This window comes from Elgaria multicarinata, chromosome 4, assembly GCF_023053635.1.
Source record: "Elgaria multicarinata webbii isolate HBS135686 ecotype San Diego chromosome 4, rElgMul1.1.pri, whole genome shotgun sequence".
NCBI lineage: Eukaryota > Metazoa > Chordata > Lepidosauria > Squamata > Anguidae > Elgaria > Elgaria multicarinata.
In genome coordinates this window covers 18,977,873-19,002,245 of record NC_086174.1, presented here as the reverse complement: position 1 = coordinate 19,002,245, position 24,373 = coordinate 18,977,873, and positions in this window count along the sequence as shown.

The following is a 24,373-nucleotide window of genomic DNA, read 5'->3' as shown; positions in this document are numbered from 1 at the left end:
TCAAACTGTTGGAAGCCCACATATAGACAAAATAAAAACACAAAATAACTGGTCAAAGCTATGTACTGGTTGTAAGGGTCCCATTTATTAACCCATTTCTTAGTCACCTTTCAAGATCATAGTCCTTGTAGCATTAAAAAAAATACAAACATATTAATGAAATTAAATGAAATATAAAGAAATTTAAATAAAATCATTTACAATAAAATATAATTTCAAAATATTCATCAGCACTGAATACCTTAAACATTTTCAATGAAGAGCCACGGAGAATAGATACATTTTTAAAAACTTCTTAAAAGTGGCCACAGATGGCCACTTCCCTCTTTCGGGAAGGAGTTCCATTAAGCAGGGGCCACCACTGCAAAGCCCATATTGCCTAGTGCCTGTCAACCTTACTGATCTTGGTGGCAGGCCAAGGAGCAGAGCTTCTCAAAATGATCTATTTCCCCCCATCCTCCAACATCTGAAAAATGGAAAGTAGACATTTGTACAGTTATTACCATATTTCTACAAGCCTAGCTGTCAGTTCTGCTGCTGCCACGGCTTTGCCGTGCGCTGTCCCTTCAGGCCGCAGCTGCTGGAGGATCATCTCTCCTCATCCCCCGCCAATGCCTGACAGCAATTATTCTCACCAGTAGCGGAAGCCATGATACAAATAATGATCTTTTCCCCCGGCTGAAGTATCATAATCTTTTTTATCTTGAGCAAGTGGCGGTGGCAGCAGGGAGGTGGAGAGAAGGAGATAACAGGCTAACAGAAATGTCTGGCTTGCCTAACTTTTGTAACCTGGAATAGCCAATGAAGGATTTGCCTCTGAAGTTCCAAACCAGACATTCGCATGGTTCGGTGGAAGAGGATGTGCTTTGCATGCAGTGTAGGGTGACCATATGGAAAGGAGGAAAGGGCTCCTGTATCTTTTACAGAAAAGGGAATTTCAGCAGGTGTCCTTTGTATGCATGCAGCCCCTGGTGAAATTACCTCTTCATCACCACAGTAAAAGCTGCGGGAGCCCTGCCCTCTTTTGTATCTGATCACTCTAGTATAGCTCGTATAGGTGCTGGATGCATACAAATGACACCTGCTGAAATTCCCTTTTCTATGCAACTGTTACAGATACAGGAGCCCTGTTCTTCTTTTAATATGGTCACCATAAGTAAAGAAAAAAATGCTCACTAAGACAGGCCATTTCTACACCAGCCCCAAAATCCGGGCTGGTCCCAGGGGCAGGGAGGGACAAGCACGCGTTTTCCCAGGGATAAATAATCCCTGGGAAAACCCAATTCCTCCTGCGGTCTTGGGATCATCCCAAGACCATGGGAGGTGTGTGGGCACCCGTCCTGGCTTCTTTCCTCCTTCTCACGAGTAGCAGGGATCAGTAGAGGGAAGGAGCCAGGCCAAGAGGAATTGGGGGCAGGTTTTTCTCTTTTTTGCACTTACCTTTTGCTGGAGTGCAAGTGCACTCCAGCTCCTGTAGCTTTAAAAAAATGGCCACCTCAACTTACGCGACGTCCTTCCTCCCATCCCGGATGTCACACTGGCCATTTGGACATGGGGGACGATCCCAGAAGAAGATAAGTCCGGGATCACGCCCCCCTCTACACCCATATGGGTGTACCAATACCGATCACATCAGGTTTTGCAGAGTACTTCTGCTGAACTCTTGAAAACACACATTCATAAGGGCTTATGATGCTAAGACCTGTGCTAAGATTCAAACATCAGACTGCAAGGTCAGTGCAAAACACTGACATGTACAGGTTGTCAGTTTACTAGGCAGCAGTCCTGTTACAAGGTAGCTTCTGTGAGCAGTACTGACTCCATTTTGAAGCGACCCAAAACCCCACCTACAGACTGAGGGCATTCACAGAAGGCCTAGGTCAAGTAATCATTTCCTGATAGACTTCTTCAAATGCATTCCCCAGAAACAAAGGTAGGGGTAAAACTAAATAGAATATGAATGCTGGATGGCAAGAGTTTTACCTGGTCATACACATGCTAATGTAGCCCTGTTGCTGAACTCCAGGCTGCATCAAGTACAGCCATCATCCCAAATCACCCTCTTTTGTTCCCCATAGCAAGTAGATCTTTAGATAACATCACACACACACACAAAAAAACCCTCAAGTTAGGGGGAAGAAAAAGGCTAGCTCTCTCTGTAAAAAGGAGAAACACATAGCATACTACACATTCCAGCTTGCAAGTGCAAGCTGCCATGGGTGAGTACTTTGCCTCGCTGTATTCTTTTCCTCTTCACCTAAGACTAAGAGCTGCAACGCTCCCCAGTTCTGCTCTACAAGAAAGGGCTGCAGCCCAAGGAAAGGTATACTGCCTTTAAAGATTCCCTCTACTCTTTCCCCTGTTGTCTGTGTGTGTATGCTCTTAAGTCTCAAAAGGTCTATTTTTCAGTCTTGAAACTGCTTCTAAGCCTCTACTTGCTCAGCTAATTTCCCCCAAACTAGCTTGTGCCTTTGTATTTGTTTCAACCTCAATAAATGTGCCATTGTGGCGTTATCCCCTTCAATGCTGTAAGTTTCTTAAATAAGAATCGCCTTACTTAGCCACAGACGCTCTATTGCCAATGTCAAAAGATTCCTTATAAGCAGGTGTAAATCTCATTAGAACATGTGCAAGTTTGTACACGGATCTAATGAGAGCACATCACGTAACAGTCCCTTCAGCCTGGAGCTTTCAGGCTCCCAAATTCAGATGCTGATCCCTGTTCAGACATCTGCCTCGAGGGGGTTGCTGTCTAAGCCATTTTCTCCCTTGTGACTCTAGAAAAGGCACGAGCCTTTTAGAGAGCACATTACTTAGTAATCCCGGTGCATACAGATTCATTATAATTCCAGCAGAATGTTTCCACAATGACTTCTTATCGTGTCCCAACAATGAATGCTTGTTGACAAACCATTGTGCCAACATGTGTTGAACAATGAAGATCTTTTTGCAACAGGGATGAGCAGAAGGTAGATGGGGGTCTATTGGTGATTTGCAGTAGATCAACGAGGGGTTCTCTGACTCACAACTGTCTAATAACAGCAACGACTAAAAAGCTTTCTCCACTTAAATTAGGTTGCAGGAAAAGAACAACCAGGGAGAAATCCTGAGTGGACTTTTGTGTGAAAGGACTTGCGAACTTGGTTCTGGTACTGATCACCAATTCCTGGGCTGAGTATGTGTTCAGACACACCCTGTTCTTTAATTCTTAAGAGTATCTCTGCCTGCCTGAGCCATTATTTTGTACTGGGCTCGTTGCTGGACCTCAGGGTACTAGTAAAACAAAAGAAAAAACAGATCCCATAAGTGTGATGTCTGCCCGCCCATGTTTTACAAAATCTGAAAAAAGGATACGGTGGAATCAGCTACCTAGGGAGGTTGTGGGCTCTCCCACACTCGAGGCATTCAAGAGGCAGCTGGACAACCATCTGTCAGGGATGCTTTAGGGTGGATTCCTACATTGAGCAGGCGGTTGGACTCAATGGCCTTGTAGGCCCCTTCCAACTCTGCTATTCTATGATTCTATGTTACAGATGTAAATTTCACACATTTCATCATGTGCAGTGCTGAAGCTGGAAAATAAAGTTTTAAACAAACACTTTGCAGCAGGGGGTCCCTAACCTTTTTGGAGCTGTGGGGACATTTGGAAATTTGAGAAACTGTCGTGGGCAACACCACAAAATGGCTCCCATGAAGGATGTGGCTAGTCTCATGATGGTGCTCATGGGGGCCTGGCTAGTCAAACGTGAGCTAAAGAAGGGGGGAGAGAAATAAGTGAGGCTAGAGGCAGGGAGGGAGGGGAAACAGCAAGGCAAAAGGAGAGGCAGGCGGGTAGGAAATAAAATAATAATAATAATAATAATTATTATTATTATTATTAGGCTAGAGACTAGTAAGGGGAGATGTGTTCTTCAGACTTCTTTCCCCATGACCCAGTGCAATAACATCACATACCCTCAAGACCCTATTCCTGTGCTTAGTCTGAAAATGTCTGACATGTAATATGCTTTTGACTCATTAGTCAAGACATACTGTATTAATTTAAGGAGATCCTTTATAATGAAGTAAGTCCCAGTGAGCTCTCTGGAAATTACTTCTAAATAAACATGCATACGTTTAGGTAGCTAAAAGGAAGTGGCAGGCAGGCACCTCTCCGTCGTGCCTGGATCTGTATGAGGCTATTAGAGGGAGAGGGAAAGAAAGCAGCTGCTGAACTTTGCAACTAAGGCCTTTGCTAGACTTAAATGAAAATCCAGGCGAGACGAGGGGAGATCCCGCAATGCAACTATCGCAGGATCTCGCCGTAGGCTAGATGTCAGGCGAAACGAGCTCTGGAGGAGAGCCATTGCGACTGCCATTTTTTTTTCAAGGGCTGGATGTGCATGAACGCTCATGCGCGCAGGTATTTTTTTTTTTAAAAAAAAAAGGTTTCCCCGATCCCCCCGCCCGAGACTGCGGGAAATACTGGGCCAAAAGTGGTGCCCATTATCCCGGGGCAAGGGAGAGTTGATCCCTGCCTGAGCCCGGGATCCCCTGTGCATCATGTGGATGCACAGGGGCGATCCCGGGTATCAGCCCGGGATATAGCCTGGTCTAGCAATGACCTAAGTATCCAGTGCCTGAATTTGCTTCTATTTTCCCCCTCCTCCCTCCCCATCCCCTTTCCTTTTGTGTCATTTTTTTTTAGATTGTAAGCCTGTGTGCAGGGATTCTCTTAAGAAATATTTTTGTAAACTGTTTGAGAAACTTTTTTTGGCTAAAGGGTGGGATAAAAGTGCTATAATTAAATAAATAAATAAATAAATAAATAAATAATAAAAGTGTTTAATAGTAACTGGATCGTGCCATTATGTGCATATTACTATTATTATTATTTATTTATAGATAGTGCCATTAATGCACATGGTGATAGATAGATAGATAGATAGATAGATAGATAGATAGATAGATAGATATATTATTGTTCAGACATATTTAAACGGCAACCCACCCACATTGTAATTCCTAAACAGGCAACCTTTTGTCCTACAAGGCCTGAGGGGGCAGGAGGAAATGAATCTGGGAAGCGTGAACCTGACACAAAAGGAGAGTGGGTTTTGTCTTGCAAAGAGATCTGCTGGGCAGCTGAGGAGGAAGCAAGGTCTGCTTGGAGGTCATTTAGACTGACCCCTTAAACACATAACAATACAGACAACTGAAGATTGACTGAGGAATCTGCCAGCCAGTCTGTGAACTTACTGCTGTTACCTAGTTGGGCTTTGCCCCCTCTGGGAAATCCCGGTGGAGACTTGAGCCCCCCACCCCACCCGTAGTTTGTAGCCAGAGTCAAGTCATGCAAAACCAAGGCCACAGCTAGACCCAAGGTTTATCCTGGGATCATCCAGGGTTCGCCCCTGCCTGAGCACTGGATCCCCTGTGTGTCACCTAGATGAACAGGTTTGACCCCTGGACGATCCAGGGATAAACCTTAGGTCTAACTATGGCCCAGCACAGTCTGTGTTTGAGCAGCAATGCAGGCAAGGCTTTCTTGAAGCAGGGACTATAGGAATAACAGTTTCTACATGCATCCCTTTGAGCGCATAGTGTGTCCACCCACAGCTGTCCAATTGCTGCGTGGGATTTCCAGCAGTCTGATGGCTAGAATAAAGACATTAATAGCACGTATGCTGCTTGTAACATAAACATGAAAGATTGCAGAGCACTAATGGCTGCTCTTCTCTTCCAGTCGTAGGTCCTGGGAAGCTATGGCAGAACTCAATGCAGCGCGTACGCTGATTCCCTTCCGCCCCTCCAAATCCCCTTCCACAAGCAGTGTGTTTTGCTGATTCTGTTGTGCAAGCAGGACCATCCACTATACAAAGGAGATTTAGCGCTTCCTAAAGGAAGCCCCAAAACGAGTGGAAAAAATGCTTGTTCCTGGAAGGAGGGAAGTCGGCAGAGTTCCCTTATCTGCACTCTGCCGACCAGACTCCTTCAGAAACAAGCATTTTCTCAAATTTCAATTTGCTTTGGAAGGCTTAACTGAAGTTGCACAACCGGTGAGGACCATTTGCGCAATGGAATTGGTGCAGCATGAGAGAATGGGGGGTGGGGGGAATGCCCCGTTGGATTCTGCCCTAAAATACAACAAAAGAGGAGCAACATCCCCGTGCCCCAATAATGGCAAAGGAATTTAGCAGTGATTGCACATGCACAATGTTCATTGTGCATTTTGGCATAGTAGAGCAATACCTTTATATTTAGGATAAACCCAAAACGCCACGAAGTCCTGAACGATGCTCTCCAGAGCTCTTCTTCAGGCTGGATGTTAAGCAAAATTGGGGTGAGGCCATGACTGGACCCCCTATAAAATCCTCTAAAGAGACAACATGCAACGGAGGCCGGATCTACACCAAGCAGGATATTCCACTACGAAAGCGGTATGAAAGTGACATATAAAAGGCAAGAACCACACTAGTGCTTTATAGCGGTATTGAAGCACTCTGACAACTGTTGGGGCCCGTTGCTTTCATACCGCTATATCCTGCTTGGTGTAGATTAGGCCAAAGAGCTCCATCAGACGAGTGTTTTACCGCCTGCTCATTACCAGACATTCATGTTTTTTTCCAGGTCCCTCTCACAACGTCTGCCTCCTGCATGCCTCCCGCCTCTTTTAGCCTTCTTTGTGCGACAAACCTGCCCCCCACCCCAGTAAGTCTGATTTGTTTTAAAGATGAAAGTTGTCGCCGTCTCCTGCTGTGTGCAGGGAAGCAGAGGGATCGAAACAGCCCACTGAATGGGCCACGTGCAAGTTATTTACTTCTTCTTTCAAAAGAGGAAGTAATGAGAGACAAACACTCAGGCGGAAAGCGACGGTAAGCAAATGTGGTTTTCCCCAATGTGATGACGTTCAAAAGCCTCATCTAGAAGCACCCTAAGTATCAAATCTGGCAAAGAAGCTTTACAGCTGAAAACATCTCCCGTTGCTAGTAGAAACACTTTCAACTCAAAGTCTTCTATCTCCCTCTGCTGGATGATAGTCAAGTTACTTACAGTTCTCAGTCTTCTCATCTGCAGGGTAATCTACCCAGCGCTTTCAACCTTTCCTCATAGGACTTGTTTTCCATGTGCCTTGGCCAGTTGAGGAAGCGGGGACTGAGGGCATGGTGATCTACAGAAGAAGAAGGAATGTTTAAACCTCACCTTTTCTCAAGGCAGTTTACAAAAGCAGTAAAACAGCATAAATATATATAAAAGGTTTTAAAAACCCAAAATGTTTAAAATATAGGAAGTACTGGGTCTTTGTTCCCAGCTGCAAGATGAGAAAGTTTTATCTACGTGTTGTGCTAGCAGAACAGCAAGAACCTGACGGGGCTGAACTATGTGAAATCCTGGCTGAAGGAGCACACTTTACACTGGATTTTTGTATTTACAGTAATGTTTAGGGGTGTGCACGGACCCCCCACTCCGCTTCACTTCCAGATCCACCATTTTCAGATCGGGCCACTTCGCCCCGCCCCCGCTCTGCCCATTTCCGCTCCGCTCCGCTCGGAGCTCCGGATCCGGATCGGAGCTCCGTTTCCCCCCCCCCATAGGGTTGCATTGAAAGCTAAAAAAGTAAACAACTTTTTTTCTGTTCAAGTTAGAAACCTCACGTTTGGCACCATGACACCTCATGGACGTATACACACGCACGCCAAGTTTCAAGGCAATCCCATCATCCCCTGATTTTTGGGGAATTTTTGAAAACCGGGCACCCCATTCAGACCCCTTGGGATAGCTCCGTCAATTTGCACGTTAGAAACCTCAAACTCGGCACCATGATAGCTTATCCACGTGTCCACACGCACGCCAAGTTTCAAGGAAATCCCATCATCCCCTGATTTTTGGTGAATTTTTGATAATCGGGCACCCCATTCAGACCCCTTGGGATAGCTCCGTCAATTTGCATGTTAGAAACCTCAAACTCGGCACCATGACAGCTTATCCATGTGTCCACATGGACGCCCAGACTCAAAGCAGTCCCATCATCCCCTGATTTTGGGGGAATTTATGAAAATCCAACACCCATTCACAGCACCCCTTTCCATAGCTCCGTCAATTTGCACGTTAAAAAACCCCCTCAAACTCACCACCATGAAAGCTTATCCAGGGATACATACGCACGCCGAGACTCGAGGCAGTCCCATCATCCCCTGTTTTTTGGCGGGGCTTAAACCTGCAAAATTTGGAACTTCCAAAACTCCAAGTGAGCGCAGGAAGGACTTCTCCCCTGAGTCAAAGCCAGACACACACAACATCCCTGCGAGGTGGGCAGGGGAGGAGGGAGGGAAGGCAGGCAGGCATGCAGCAAACATTTCTGGGGGCATAAGGAAGTGAGCCAAGGATAAGCCAGTAATGCATATAAAATGGAATAAATAAATAAATAAACAAAGGAGGGGTGGAATTAAAAGCAGCAGTGTTGCTGAATAAACAACAAGAAGAACTTTTTAAAAAAGGCTATATCTGTCTTTTACCAGTAATAGGGGGATGTGCCCTGGGGAGGGGGAAGCAGCTGCCAGTTCAGCTCATGAAAGCCATTGCTTCACCAACAGCTCTGAGGAGTAAACACTCACTTCAACTCATGATAGGCATTGCTCCACCACTAAGAGAAGTAGAACGCTCACTTCGACTCATGACAGGCATTGCTCCACTGTTTTACTCTCTTTGGAAGGCTCTGATGGCCTTCCAAGTACAGGAGAGAGTGAGGGCACATCCACAATGGGATGCCCTAGGGGAGCTCATCCCCTTGCACCACATCTTTTCAGTTGTTCCCCAAAGTTAGGGTGGGTAGCAGTGCTCTCTTATTATTGGCTTAGTATATGATTTCAGGTTGTGTTTGTGCATTTGGTGGGGCTACTGTTTTAAAAAACACTGGGAAAAGTCCGTTCAGACTAAGAAAGAGAAGTTCCCAGAATCCCAAGTTACCTGTTTTGCCTATCCCCTCCTCCAACTTTGGGATCATGTGATCTCTGCCCCTCAGCCCTTTGAAAAAGGTATTTTTCCCGCCGATTTTTAAAAAAAATTCTAGCGCGCGACCCGCACCACGCAGAGAGGTGAGAGTAGTCTCAAAATGACCCCCATCCACAACTCTCTGAGCACAAGAATTTTCAGAACGATAGCTTAAAAAACAACCCAGTTATCCCCAATTCTTTTCCGCAATGCAATCCTATGGGCGAAAACCGCCGTTTGACCCGCGCTGTCCGTTTGTTTACCCGATTTTTTAAAAATTCTAGCACGCGACCCGCACGACGCAGAGAGGTGAGAGTAGTATCAAAATGACCCCCATCCATGACTCTCTGAACACAAGAATTTTCAGAACGATAGCTTCAAAAACAACCCAGTAGTTATCCGCGATTGTTTTCCGCAATACAATCCTATGGGCGAAATGTTTCAAGATGGCGACCGGAGCGGTCGCCATCTTGAAACAGGAGCTCCAAAAAATGGGCGCTTCTCTTCGCCTTGCTTCTAGGGGTCCGCGGTCCGCTTCTACTCCGCCTCTGGGCAAGGCGGAGCAGGCCAATTTGCTACTGCTTCTACGCTTCTAATCGGAGCGGAGCACATGCCTAGTAATGTTGTTCCCCACCTCAATCCAAAGGAGAGGCGGGTAAGAAATAAATATATTATTTATTTGTTATTATTAGTAGTAGTAGTAGTAGTAGTAGTATCCAGTGTAATTTTAGGATTTTTTAGAATTTTTTAAGGATGTTTTAACAATGTATATTAGGTTTTAATTCAGTTTTATGTATTTTACAGTTACTGTTGTTCCCTGCCTCGATCAAAATGGAGAGGCAGGTAAATAATAATAATAACAACAACAACAACAACACTGGAGACTCTTGGTCAAAGGAATAAGAAAGCTTGCATTTTTTGCAGTGTCCGTGACCCATGATGGAGGGAGGCAAGAGCATGAAGAAGGTGGAAGGAGGAAGTAAAGTCAGTGACCCTAAGAGTACCAGCCTAGCATCAGAAGGAAGGTCAGCACATATTAAAGGACAGTCTCAGAAGCCTGGGCCCTTTCTACACCAAAGGGTTATCCCAGGAAAATGGAGGGATCATCCCTGCCTACTCCCGAGATCCCCTGTGTGGCATTTGGATGCACAGGAACGATCCTGGGATGATCCCAGGACGATCCCAAGATATAGGGCTGGTGTAGATATGCCCCTGGAGTTCCTCTATGTATTCTGTTTGTTTTCCTTTTGAAACTAGCTGAATTTCACCCAGACTTCCAACATATTGTGTCTCAGATAAGAATATCTAACTTTGTGTCCCTGATTTAGAGTAGCATTATTGGTGACAGCCAATCATGGAAGGACTATACAGGTACCAGGACAAAAATATTTTCTTTAGTGAAGGAACTAGGTAGACAATACTGTTGCCAGCCATTTGGAATGAATAGAGGACGCCTCCATTTCTTCCTGAAACATCAGCTTCCCTCTCCAAGTTCCATCTAGATTGCTATATTCATTATTATGACACAGCTTGAGAAAATCCGGTTTAGAAAATACATGGATGTGTATACTCACATCTGAAAGACCATTTCCAATTTTTTGTGTGCCTTTACATGCATGTACAGAAGCAGAATGCACAAGTCTTTGCAATTTAATAGCTCAGTGGTAGGGCACATAGTTTGCATGCCAAAGGTCTCAGGTTTGATACCCAGCATGCAGGACCCCCCCCCCCCAAAAAAAAACCTTGCTTGAAACCCTGGAAAGCTGCTATCACTCAGTGCCAACAGTACTTGCCTAGATAGACCAAATGGCTGACAGAGGCCTTAGCTAGACCTAAGATTTATCCCGGGGTCATCCCTGTTTATGTAAATGACACACAGGATATCCCGGGAGCAGGCAGGGATGACCCCGGCATGATCCCGGGATAAACCTTAGGTCTAGCTAAGGCCTCAGTGTAAGGCAGTTTCCTAGGTTCCTAAGTACACACAGTACTTATTGTGCACTCATCATTCTGCACTCACAATTGTTTACAGGTTCTTTAGTTGACATCATGACCCTCCAGTTTCGCTTCTGCATCTAATGAGCACTTTTAATGAGTTTTCTTTTTAGAGCAGGGAAAATGTGGCATTTAACTGTGAAAGTGAAACGGCTTTTTCACTTGTGCATTTGTGGTATTCTGCTATACCACAGTGCCACCTAGAGGTTATGCAGCAGGAAAGCAGGAAAGGAAAAAATCTAGTGTAGTGGCAGATGTCAATCCTGTGATGAAACCCAAAATAGATACAGCCAATTAACATCCTCGTCTAGAAAAGCTCTTAGTCTCTTACCTCCTTATTTATATGTGAGTGGAACAGGTATATAAAGAACAAATGTGATTGCCCCATCACATCTGATTTGACCCTTACTGGAGGAGGGTTCTCCATGAGCAGGTATCTAGCAAATCTCATATCTGATACTTGCTACAGTCACCTAGAAGAATCCAGATCAATTGATAACTACTGCAGTCACCTGGAAGCATCCAGATCATGAGCTCCTGTGTGAACCAGTGCAGAACCTAAAACACAGCAGAGGCTCAGTTTACATTGATCATCTGGAAAAGACCTAATCATCTCAGCTTTTAAGGCACCTTGGGAGAGAAAGTGAGATCTATTTTCCTCCAGGAGCTTCTGCATGAAACCAATGGTTTTATTTATTACAGGTACTGCTCAACAATAATTGGCAAAAAGGCAAAGAGACTGCAGATTGATGGAGAAATTAAAAGGAAAAGAAATACACATCACAAAGCACTGCCAAGTGACCAAAGAGATTACTAGTCCCTCCTTTGTTAGAGGAGCACTCAAGAGCATTTCACAGGCAAAGATAATGTCAGCCACAGAATATCAGTTGAATTAGCCCATTTAACTGCATAATAGGAGAGGAGTACATTTAACAAAATAAAAGGAAATCACTCTTCACATTTTTCCATGAGGAAGTGGCAAACTGCAGATGAAGAACAATCATCCTATTAGCATGATTATCTCAGTAACACTATAATGGGACAATAGATAAAATGGAAGCATTCCTCCGTTCCCCACCAATAACATTTTTTTTCTGTTTCAGTATTTCATGTAGAGACACATTGTCAACTGATTACATTTCTTTTCTCCTTCCCCCCCCTTTTTTTGTGGTATTTATTCACACCTGAATATATTAAAATCCCTCAGTGGTTTTATACATTTAGATATAATGTTAAAAACACAACATCACAAACATCATCACAACGTAATTAGAAGCACAACACTAAAGCAACTACAGCAAAACTAGGGTGACCATATTATTATTATTATTATTATTATTATTATTATTATTATTATTATTATCCCGCCTTTTGCCCTATACTGGGCCTCAAGGCAGTCTTACAAAGTTTAAAACATACACTGAAAAGGAAAAAAAACACACGTTTAAAATACACAACAAAATTATAAGTCAATTAACATAGATGGAGGGACAGATCATTCTCCAAAGGCCTGCTGGAACAAACAAGTTGTAGCCTGCTTCCGTCAAAGAGGAAGGCAGTCTAACTTCCCCAGGAAGAGAGTTCCAAAGCACTGGAGCAGCCACCGAGAAGGCCCTCTCCCATGTTTCCACCAAGTGCGCCTGTGAAGATGGTGGGACTGAAAGAAGGGCTTCTCCAGAAGATCTCAAAGCACGGGCAGGCTCATAAGGGAGAATACGTTCTTTCAAATAACCTGGACCCGAGCCATATAGGGCTTTATAGGTCATAATCAGCACTTTGAATTGTGCCCAGAAACAGACTGGGAGCCAGTGGAGCTGTTTTAACAGGGGAGTTGTATGCTCCCTGTAACCAGCCCTGATCAACAACCTGGCTGCAGCTCTTTGAACCAGCTGGAGTTTCAGAACGCTCTTTAAAGGGAGCCCCACGTAGGGCGCGTTACAGTAATCCAATCCGCATGTAACTAAGGCATGTGTCACCGTGGCCAGGTCTGACATCTCTAGGAACGGGCGCAGCTGGCGCACTAACTATGCAAATGCACTCCTGGCGGTCACTCTAGTATAGCTCCTGCAACTTTGACTGTTGTGATGAAGAAGAAATTTCACCAGGTGCTGCATGCATACAAATGACACCTGCTGAAATTCCCTTTTCTATGCAACTGTTAAAGATACAGGAGCCCTGTCCTCCTTTTCATATGGTCACCCTAAGCAAAACTGTTTAAGGAGCAACAAAATAGGGTGGTGCAATTAGTTTGCTGACATTAGGGTGACCATACGGAAAGGAGGACAGGGCTCCAATTTCAGCAGGTGTCATTTGTCTGCATGCAGCATCTGGTGAAATTCACTCTTTATCACAACAGTTAAAGCTGCAGGAGCCCTGCCCTCTTTTGTATCTGGTCAAGAAATAAATAAATTTCCATCACACCCGTCTATACTAGTTTTCTATTGTTAGGGAGATTATTATGTAAGTCAGTTTTCAAAGTGGGATCCCCCACTGGTAGTCTGACATGGTAAAACCCATTCTACCATCTTAGGACTTTTCTACCTCATTTTGTTCCATGTGCAGATGAGGCCAAAGCCTTTGAGAGTGAATGTATGGCCTTTCAGCAAAAGCAATGAGGTTGCTTAACATATTAGGAAATAATCATGTGCTAATGTACTTAGAAGTGAGTGTCACTGAACTCAGTAAGACTATTTTCCAAGTGTTAGAATTCCTGAAACCTCTGCCAACTAACAAACCCCCATAAACATGGTGGCAGTGTGGGCAGAGGTGGGGGATATTCTTTTGATTTTACAGCCACCTTTTGGGTTTGCCATCATGGATAAAAGTGGCAAAAGATGGAAGAAAGAAGCTAAAGTAAAAAAAGAAGAAGCACACACACACACACACACACAAAAAGCAAAAGGTCCCAATCCCACAATTGTCAGAGTTACTCTTAGGGAAAGGGCCTAATTGGTGGTGACATCCCAATTTTGGACCAAGCACTTGCTTTTATTAACATTTAGGTCCTAGCATGGATCTGCATGGCCCTAAACCACTTGCAGTCTAGGTACCTGAAGGAATGCCTACTGCCATATGTGCCCGAACAATTATGAAGGTCTTCTCCAGGACAGCTGTTCAAAGTGCTTCCACTGCCTGAGGCGATGTAGGTAGCAATAAGAGGCAATGACGGACGTGGAACGACAACCCACGGAACGGGTTGAGTAATGGATTGAGTATTGGTTGTTCTTGTTGAATGGTAGGTGGTTATTTCATGTGAATCCTGAACTATGGTTTAACTATGGGTTGTTAACCACAAACAACCCAGATTTTGCAACCCAACAACAAACCTTAGTTTCCCATCCCATCCTGGGTTATTTGTGGTTAACAACCCATAGCTGAACCACAGTGAAAGGTTTACATGTAATAATAATAATAATAATTAATAAATAAATTTATTTCTTACCTACCTCTCCATTCTGATCGAGGCGGGGAACAACAATAAACGATAAAATACATAAAACTGAATTAAAACATAATATACACTGTTAAAAACATCCTAAAAACATTCTAAAAACATCTTAAAATTCCACTGGGTAGGCCTGCTGGAAGAGATCAGTCTTTATAGCTGTCGTGAATGCTAGTAGACTGTTAAGTTGACGAGTCTGTAACAACAACCCACAATTCAATGACAACCCATGCTCAACCCACGCTCAATCCATACTCTGGGTTGTCATTACATGGCCTTATCAGTTGTGGTGCTTAAACTCTGAAATGCCCTCTTCCTGTCTTTTTATCCCCCCTACTCCTTGATGGGTTTTAGAGGCCAATTAAAAACACTACTATTTATGAAAGCTATTAATGAAATGTAGTGTGTTCTGTTACCGTGTGTGTGTGCTTTGTTTTGTTTTTTGCTGTCACTAACTGACTTTTGTATTATTTTTATATGAATTACACAAATACAAAAGGGCTTCAAACTATTTACACAATTAATTAATTAATTCCAATGCTAAAATAAATGAAATTAATGCTGTGAAAGAAGGTCAGGGTCCACCTGTCCTCCCTGCAAGGTAGGTCGGGGTCAACGTGCCCAGCCCAGCCGCCTCCTTCCCATGGGTTACCAGTGAAACATTGGACTGATACCAGTACACCTGTAAATAACCACGCTTCACAGCTCAGAGCAATTTATTAAATCAGCCCTGAGCATAAGAACAGTTAATAAGGAGATAGGGGAGGGAGGAAAGGGGGTGAGGGGGAAAACAGTCTAAAAATTACAAGAAAACTAAAAGGCCACAACAGCAATAAAACAGCTTTAAAAGAACAATAAAAGCAATACCACAGTGTTAGCAAAAGTGACTCCATTTTAGAAAATCATTGCTATGTATGATGGGTATGCGGCTGCTTGTAACTAGGGGTGTGCACGGACCCCCCGCTCCGCCCCGCGGGCCGATCCGAGCGGGGGGAGCAGTGAGTGAGAGAGCGGGTGGGCAGGCGAGTGAGTGGGCGGTGAGTGAGCGAGCGGGGGGGGCTTCAGAACGCGCCTGCCTAGGGCGCAATATAGTCTGGCACCGGCCCTGTGTGTTTCTAATAGTATAAACAAATCAGTTTTTTATATATATAACTGTAAAACTAATCTGAAAAGTTGCTATTCTAAAAATGAAACTTTCATCTGGTTCATACTAAGATTATTCCAGCAAGAATAAGTCTTTGGTAACTCTGAGTTGTGTAAAATATAGCGAGGAAGAGTGCACTTTGCGGCGGGGGGGGGGGAGGGAATCACATGATTAAATCGAGTCTTTCTGAGACCATAAACTGGAAAAGGCTAACTAACTTATCCCTCCAGCTAAGTGGGTGGGGCTGATGCGTAAATCCGCCCTTAGTTCGCTCCTTTGGGGGACATCAATTGTCCAAAGAAGCCGAAAGAACCAAAGAAAGGATCAGGTAGGACTTTGTCAGTTTATTCAGCTGAATAAGGTGCAACCCCAGTAACTTGTACCGAGATCACCCACCCGCCATCAAAAGGAAAAAAAGCTTTATACAAGCTTCATCCCACGTACCTGCTTCCCTCGGATTATCCCCATAGCGCTAAGCTTTCGCCGTTGTTGTTGTTTTTGCTACCAGGCGACAGCAATCCTTTGCATACCAGGAAGTGAGTTTAAGGGAGGGAATGTAAAAAAATCATAAAAAATCAACGGATGACCCAATTCAATTAAAATTTGGTATGCTTAAAGCTCTCCCTAATATCTATTACTGTGCCAATTTTGGTGTCTTTATCTTTAAAGCTTACGCAGATATAAGCATTTCTTTAAAACCCTGCTCCTGCGTCCCGGCGGCGGCTCGGAAGATACGCTCAAAATGTAGGGGCTAAATACGGTGAATCTTTTTGCTTTATTGCACAGTTAAGGCAGGATGCATGGGAGCACTTCACAATCAAAGCAGATTATAAGGTGGAAAACTTCTGAGTCCTTTGCATGCAATTTGCAGTGATTGCATAGTATAACGCTGGTGTGATTTATCTGCTGTAGCAGATAAGATAGCAAACGGGGCGAAGGAAGGAGAACAGGAAGTGGGTTAACACCAGCGTGGCAAGGTAGGCCACAGGCACAAGCTTCCTGGATGATATTTCTAAGGGGGCAACTAAGAAGAACAGACTCCTTTTTCTTCACAGATGCCATTTCAAGAAAAAGTCAGTAATTCCAGTCTGTACATTTCTTCTCAGACCATATTCTTTTGTTCATCCATTAGTGTAACTTCTGGCACCTTTACAGGAGGTGCAGAAGTCATTTTCCAGTATCAAGCCAATGCTATTTTCACTGCTACAGGAAGGTTAACAATTAACATCCTGGTGGCCCTGTTAAAGCGTCAAACTTCAATCTCTCACCTGTCATTTCAAAAACTGAGTCACTTGCAGCCAATAAGTTTGAATTTTAGGACAAGATCACCAAATGTGATACAAGTGTTGATACAAGTAATTCACTTCCAGCACATAAAAGTCTTGATCTGAAACACATAAAGTAGCAAGGAAAAATCTCTGCCTAAGAACTAGGAGAGCCACTGCCGACCAAAGCTGACAATACTGGTCTAGCTGTACCAATGGATGAACTGGGCATTAAGGCAGCTTCCTACGTTTATATGAAATATAATTATATTTCTCTATTTGTTACAGGCGGTATAGGCAGAATCATATGCCACCTGTACAAAATTAGAACAAACTGAAAATTGTCTGATTTATCATGGATTCCCCATCTATATCTTAGCAGAGATGGCAGTTCCCAAATACCTCTCTCAGCTGAACTAGGAGTGTTGGCAGAGGCAGGCCCGGGGGAGCCAAGACCTAAATCTATTCCATATACCCCTGAATTGGAAGGGCTGTGCCCAGGCGCCTCATGTGCACTGTGTAGGTGGGAATGGGACAGCAGAGAATGTATGCCATGGTGTTAGCATAGGTGACTCCATTTTCAAAAGAAAACTATGAAGCAGCCATTATGCAGCAAGCGAGGCGTCACGTTCCCGAGGGTGTCTCCTTTTGTCTGTCTTATCTAACAAAAACAAGAGCCTCGGCTCCAGTGCAAAAGTTAGCTTACAGTAGAGCAAAGGGATTGTTTAACAAAGATTAGTTATGCTCCAGTGTTACGTTCTGATTGGTTCATGCTGCTACTGGGCACTGCCTTTTGCAGGCTTCAAATGCTGTTCTGAATTCCTTGCTTCTCTGTCTGACTGCTCACCTTCAAGAGACCAGACCTTGATTACTAATCAATAAAGCGCTTTTGAACCCTCTGTTGCTGAAGTGTGGAGTCGTGCTTTGGGGCTGATTGGATCCTGTCCCTGGGCGAAGAAAATTTATCTAACAATGGAGCATATGCTTTTCATGCAGAAGGTGCCAGGTGATGGGTTGTTTTCCTCTCAAACAAGCCCAAGTGGGTATTTATTTAGGCAAATGGCGCCAAGCACGCATCACAGCTTAAACGCTCTTCCAGAACATTTGAGAACTACAAGTTCAATTGCAGCTTTTAAAGCTCAGCTAAAATCTTTTCTTTTTCCTAAAGCTTTTAAAACTTGAATTGTTCTGACTTTTATACTGCCTGTTTGGTGCATTCTCTTACCCTCCTTATTGCTTTATTATGATTTTATTAGAATGTAAGCCTATGCGGCAGGGTCTTGCTATTTATTGTTTTACTCTGTACAGCACCATGTACATTAATGGTGCTATATAAATAAATAATAATAATAATAATAATGAACAAGCCACAGTGATACCGGGTCAGTGTTTCTTGTGCATTGGTGCACTGTCCAGAGGTGTGTTCGGAAGATGGTAGTTGTATGTTGGAGAACTGATTAGTGTCACGCTGGAAGTGTTCCTTGAGGTGGTGAAAAAAGCCTCAAGGTAACCACAAAATTATATCATAGGTGTGAATTTGGTGGGGCACAAGGAGAGGCACCATGAAAGAAAGATGGTTGCATGGTTCAATATGAAGCATAATAGAAGAAATTATCCTCAACAGAAATAGTGTGGATGTGAAGATTCTTTTTTAAACTTTGCATGTGGATGTGTTGAATTATGTAGTCATGTATAAAATAGATACAAATTTCTTTTTTTAAATTGCTGGGAGTTGTAGGACTGTCTAAACAATGCATTAGATTGTGCCCTAAGTTTATTATCTTCCGCAAGAAGATGTCTCTGTATTATTATTATTATTATTATTATTATTATTATTATTATTATTATTATTTTATTTATTTATATAGCGCCATCAATGTACATGGTGCTGTACAGAGTAAAACAATAAAATAGCAAAACCCCGCATAGGCTTACATTCTAATAAAATCATAATAAAACAATAGGAAGGGGAAGAGAATGCACCAAACAGGCACAGGGTAGAGTAAAACTAACAGTATAAAAGTCAGAACAAAATCAAGTTTTAAAAGCTTTAGGAAAAAGAAAAGTTTTTAGCTGAGCTTTAAAAGCTGCGATTGAACTTGTAGTTCTCAAATGTTCTGGAAGAGCCTTCCAGGCGTAAGGGGCAGCAGAAGAAAATGGACGAAGCCGAGCAAGGGAAGTAGAGACCCTTGGGCAGGTGAGAACCCTTGGGCAGGTAACGCAACAAGGAATTTAACCAGGGGAAGTCTGGCATTAGAGCCCATACGCCTTACTGCCCCTAGCCTTCTCCAACCTGCCACCCTCCACATGTGTTGGACTGCAGGTCCCATCAACCACAGCCAGTCAGCTGGCTGGGGTGATGGGAATTGTAGTCCAGCACATCCGGAGGGCACCCAGTTGGGAGAAGACTGGTCCACACCATTGGAGCAATTCTCTGACTGAATTATTGGCCTGTTGCTTGCAGTGCCTTAATAGCCAGTGAAGATCAGAATAGCCTCTGATTCTGCTGGACCCTGACAATTTCATCTTTCTTTCTTTTTTGTATGAGGTTTTTTAAAATATATATATATATATATATACAAGGCAACATATCAGAGAGTCCTTATTCCTGCCTTGAGGCATCTCGTATAATTGTCCTATTGTTTATCGATTGCAAATTATTCCTGAATAAATTGTCAATATCTGGGCAACTTTGGAGGGCCGTGTTAGAAACACGATTTTGAAATGAAATTGCTTGGACAAAGTGGTGAAAGTTTAAACACTCTGTTTTATTGAGCAAACTTGCAAGTTTGGGTGTCTAGGCAGGTAGGCACACCCACCAGTTAGTGCATAGTCTTTTTATCCCTTAGCCCGGCCGAAGCGGTCCCTCCCCAGTCTCTCCATTGGTCAGAGACTAAAGGGGTTACAGCCTATCCCGGTACGCCTTGTAACTCCTCCCTTGTTTACTTGCTTTTTCATTTCATTTGATATTCCACCCACTATTATTTACTTATGTCCATATTTAGGTTTTATTCTTTCTGGGCACACCTTTCTTTATTCCTCTTCATCACGTCCCCCCCCCCCAATAAGGTCATGAGTTCAAACAACAGATTTGTTTCTCTTCCCCTATCATAACCTCAAAAACATAAATTCTGACAGTTCACATAGTTATTTAACCTCAAAGTCATAAATTCTGAGGGGCTCCAGTAAGTCTAACACACAATTCCGTTGCTCTGTTATTTTTGTTATAAAAATATGACCTTCCCTCTGCTAGGTCTTATCCCCTTGCCCTTTGCCGTCTTCACCATCCCAGCTGAAAAGACCAACATTCCTTTTAGCTGACCCATTTCAGAAACTCTCACAAAATGTTTTAATAATGCATTATCTACTATATTTCCCTTATAACATCTATATAATCCATTGGTTATATCTCTTTACAATATACTCATAACCTTGAAAAAGCAACATATTCTATATCTAACAGCTGTAAGCTAATTTTTGTCCCTCAGATCCCTCCTGGGGATGTACACACACTACAACTACTGAAATTTCTGCTCTGGCATCACTGAACTGCCACTGAATTTCAGCAGTGCACCAGCAGCAGTTGCAAAAAAGCTGCATTTCCACTTTAAAACAAGGGATGTGGTGAGCACACCTTCTTTTAAAGGCAAATCATGCTCCCGGAGGACTTGGAAGAATGTGATTCACCATTAAAACACACACTCATCATGCAACTTGTTTTAAAGGGGAAATGCCACCACTGTGGCATTTTGGGAACAATTTAGGTGCACAAAACAGGCCTTGGGTGTCTATGTAGCCTACAGGCCATGAGTTGGCCACCCCTGTTCTAGATCCACTCCCTGGCTGTAATGAGTTTGTTAGTGAGCAGAAATATGGACTTCACAGAGTTCCAAAATGCTGATAAGAGACCTATGTAGCCTAACACAGTGAACAGATGTTAGCAGGCAGGGCCGGCGCCAGACTATTTTGCGCCCTAGGCAAGGCGAGCTATTTTCACAGACATATACCCAAAATTGCCAACTATCACAAATCTGCCACTTCCAAAAGCATGAAAGAACGTAGAACACAGGAGCGTTTTAATGTAAACTGCTTTGATCACCCTGAATGGAAAATCAACATATAATCACTTTCAAAAATCACCCTAAAATGCTGGCCTTGGTGCAACTGAACTCAGCTTGAGTCTCAGAGACAGTTTCATTTATTCTTCCTTTCACTCCTGACTAATAAGTATGTTGTGACAATTTAGTAAGATTTACACCAAATGGTCTAGCCCTGACATCTCCTGGATGGCTAGACAGATCTTACTCAAACCCCAAGTTCTTTTAAAGATACAAATGAGCGCTAATGTTGCACACCAGGCATATAACATTTATTCAAAAGCAATCCATTAAATGTTCCAGGTCTAAATCATAAGCAAATCTTAAGTTTCCTAGCAAAGCAAGCTGTCAAACATTACTCACATTCACACACACTAGGGTTGGCCAACCTGTGTGGGTGGACTGGGACTAGGAAGAAGCAGTTCTACATGCACGCAGAGAGAGAGAGAGAGAGAGTCCCTTTTAGTGATGATGTTACGCCTCTTTGCTTTTACTTAGGGCTGACCAGTTCTTATAGTCTCTGTCCTGAAGACCAGCCCTGCTTTACCTTTTAGCCAGGCACTCTTATTTTGGGCAACACCTATTCACTGTTCCCAATGGTTATCTGTTGTGCCTATCCTGGTCAAGCTGATATCTGGACATCTGCTTTCCTGGATCCAGCCAAAAGTTCTGCTATGTTGTGCTCCATCAGCAACTAGATGGACCCCATAGAACATTTGGGGATACCATTGGCACACAGATGGTGTTTTGAAAGTTAAGAACATAAGAAGAAAAGAAGAGCCATGTTGGACCAGACCAAGGGTCCATCTAGTTCCCACAGTTTCCAAGCAGCCATCGACAGGACCCACAAGCAGGACATGGTGCAACAGCACCCTCCTGCCCATGTTCCCCAGCAACTGTTGTATATAGGGTTACTGCCTCTGATACTGGAGGTAGCACATAGCCATCAGGACTAGTAGCCATTGATAGCCTTCTCCTCCAGGAATTCATCCAACCCCTTTTTAAAGCCATCCAAATTGGTTGCCATCACATCTTGTGGTAGTGAACGCCATAGTTTATGTGCTGTGTCGTGGAATTCTTTACATGGTCAAGAGACTGGACACAACTCAGATAGCATCCGCTCGCCAATTGCTTTATTCAGCAAGACAGAAGCACACACTACAGTGGAATTCTCTAACTCACCGGGGAGAGAGAACTCCCCACAGTACCAAGGCCTATTACTTAGAGAATGCTGAACCAAAGTAATGCCATCTTGTATATCCACTTTGCCTATTTTGCTGATGTGACCTATTTTGCTTAACTGGGGAACGAACCCTGTGGTCGCTCCACCACCACCACCACCCTGCCACCCTTATCTGATGTATACATGCATAAAAGAACATAGGACAGGTAACCGTAAACGTATAGGACAGGTAACCACGAAGCCTGGGCACCCAGCCAAAAGCCGTTGGCTGAGGAAATTTGTCCTGCAACTGTAATCTGTGTGACTTGTCTATACATGAGAGCTGTATTGATTATTTGGGAGAGTTGTCTTGAGATAGCTACCCCAGAGCACTCTGTTTGTCTGAATAAAAGCCTCAACAGCCAACCCATGACTAGAGTTCTCTTTGGATAGAGGATTTGCCATGCCAATAGCTTCTTATATGTAATTGTGTTCCACGTTATTGCAGGGGTCTTCTATCCAATCACAAAGTTCTCTATTGCTGTCCAATCTGCTTGGTACAAACTAACTTAGCTCTCAAGCATACCTGCAGAACTGGTTATATGACATGAGGAAGTACCATATTTCTTCGATTGTAAGACACCATCGATTGTAAGACGCACACTAATTTCAGTACCACCAACAGAAAAAAGGCTTTGATTCTAAGAAAAAATAATTGCACCCACGATTCTAAGACGCACCCCGTTTTTAGAGATGTTTATATGGGAAAAAAGTGTGTCTTAGAATCGAAGAAATAGGGTAGTTTGACATACATGTTCCTTCTATAGCATACATCATATTCTTTAACTGAGAAGAGTAAATTTCCATAACAGCTGTGTGAAGAAGCAATTCCTTCTATTTGTCCTGAATCTCCCACCAATCAACTTCACGGGATGACCCCAAGGCAGGTTCTACACTACTGCTTTAAAGTGCTTTATAACAGTTTTGACAACTGTTGGGGTCCAGGACACACTCCTGATACAGTTGTCAACTACTTTAAAGCAGTAGTGTAGATCCAGCCCAAGTTCTAGTCAGGGTTTGGAAAATTTACCCACAAAGGGTTAATAACCCTGATTGCACGTAGCTGGACTTGGTTCACTATCTGGATCTTGGAAGCAAGGACTACGTGTCAAACATAGACTATTGTTAAATGTCATGGTTAATTGGATAATTGAGCGTTAGGATTATGCAATTATGTCTTGTGGTTTTTGTATATAAGACTGTACATTGTGTAAAAATGTGGTTAGGTTTGTGTTAGGTTTTGTATAGGTGATTGATGGATGTTGTAGTTACTGATGTTTGTTGGCGCTGAAAGTTTTTGTATTGGAACCTGACAAATGCTGAAAGCCTCAGTAAACTTTTACTGAAGAACTCAAAGCGTATGTGAGTATTTCTTCCCTTGAAAAGACCTCTCTGTGCAAAAGCAAAGAGATCATAAACTGGACTCAAGCTGCTAAACTCTGCATTGACTATACTATGGGAGAGGGAGAAAAATGTCTTCCTAGCCACATTTTCCACACTATGCATAATTCTGTACACCTCTATCAGGTCTTTCCTTAGCTTCCTTTTTTCCAAGCTAAACAATCCCACCTAGCCATTGTAATCTTCCCTCATAGGGGAGATGCTCCATTTCTTGGAAATCCCCCAATGTTTTCCTAGACTGCCTTCGGCCTAATTGCTCTCACATATAAATTCCTATCCAGCCCAAGCAAGCATTCAGACCAGGCCAATTTTGTTAAGACAGGCCTGCAATGCTTGTCCAAAGCTAACACTAATTAATGGACTGCAATTCCCTTTAGTCCTAGCCAGCACGGCCAGTGGTGAGGAATGATGGTAGTTGCAGTCCAACAGTATTTGGAGGGCCACACATTCCACACCCCTCCCCTAGTTAATGTGTTCAATGGGGCTGACTTCCAAGTAACATCACTAAGAGCCACAGCCCTAAATCCATTCCTCATAAATCCTCTCAGGAGGAATGAAGCAGTTTCCTGCAAGGGAATAACGACAGCAAGGGCACCTCTCTCATATTTACTAATACAACACATATACACCATATAACACACACTCCTTGTATATGCTGTAAAAGTTGTATTTTTTTTTACTCTATTGAGCTCTTACTTAGGCCGTTTTACTGTAGATGTACAGTAATTTACAATAATTTGTAAACTCCTTTTGTTTCTTTAGTGACCTTGATTTATTATTATGTGTGTTTTCGTTGCCTTTATTTTGTTCACTTTAATTCGAACTAAAATTTCA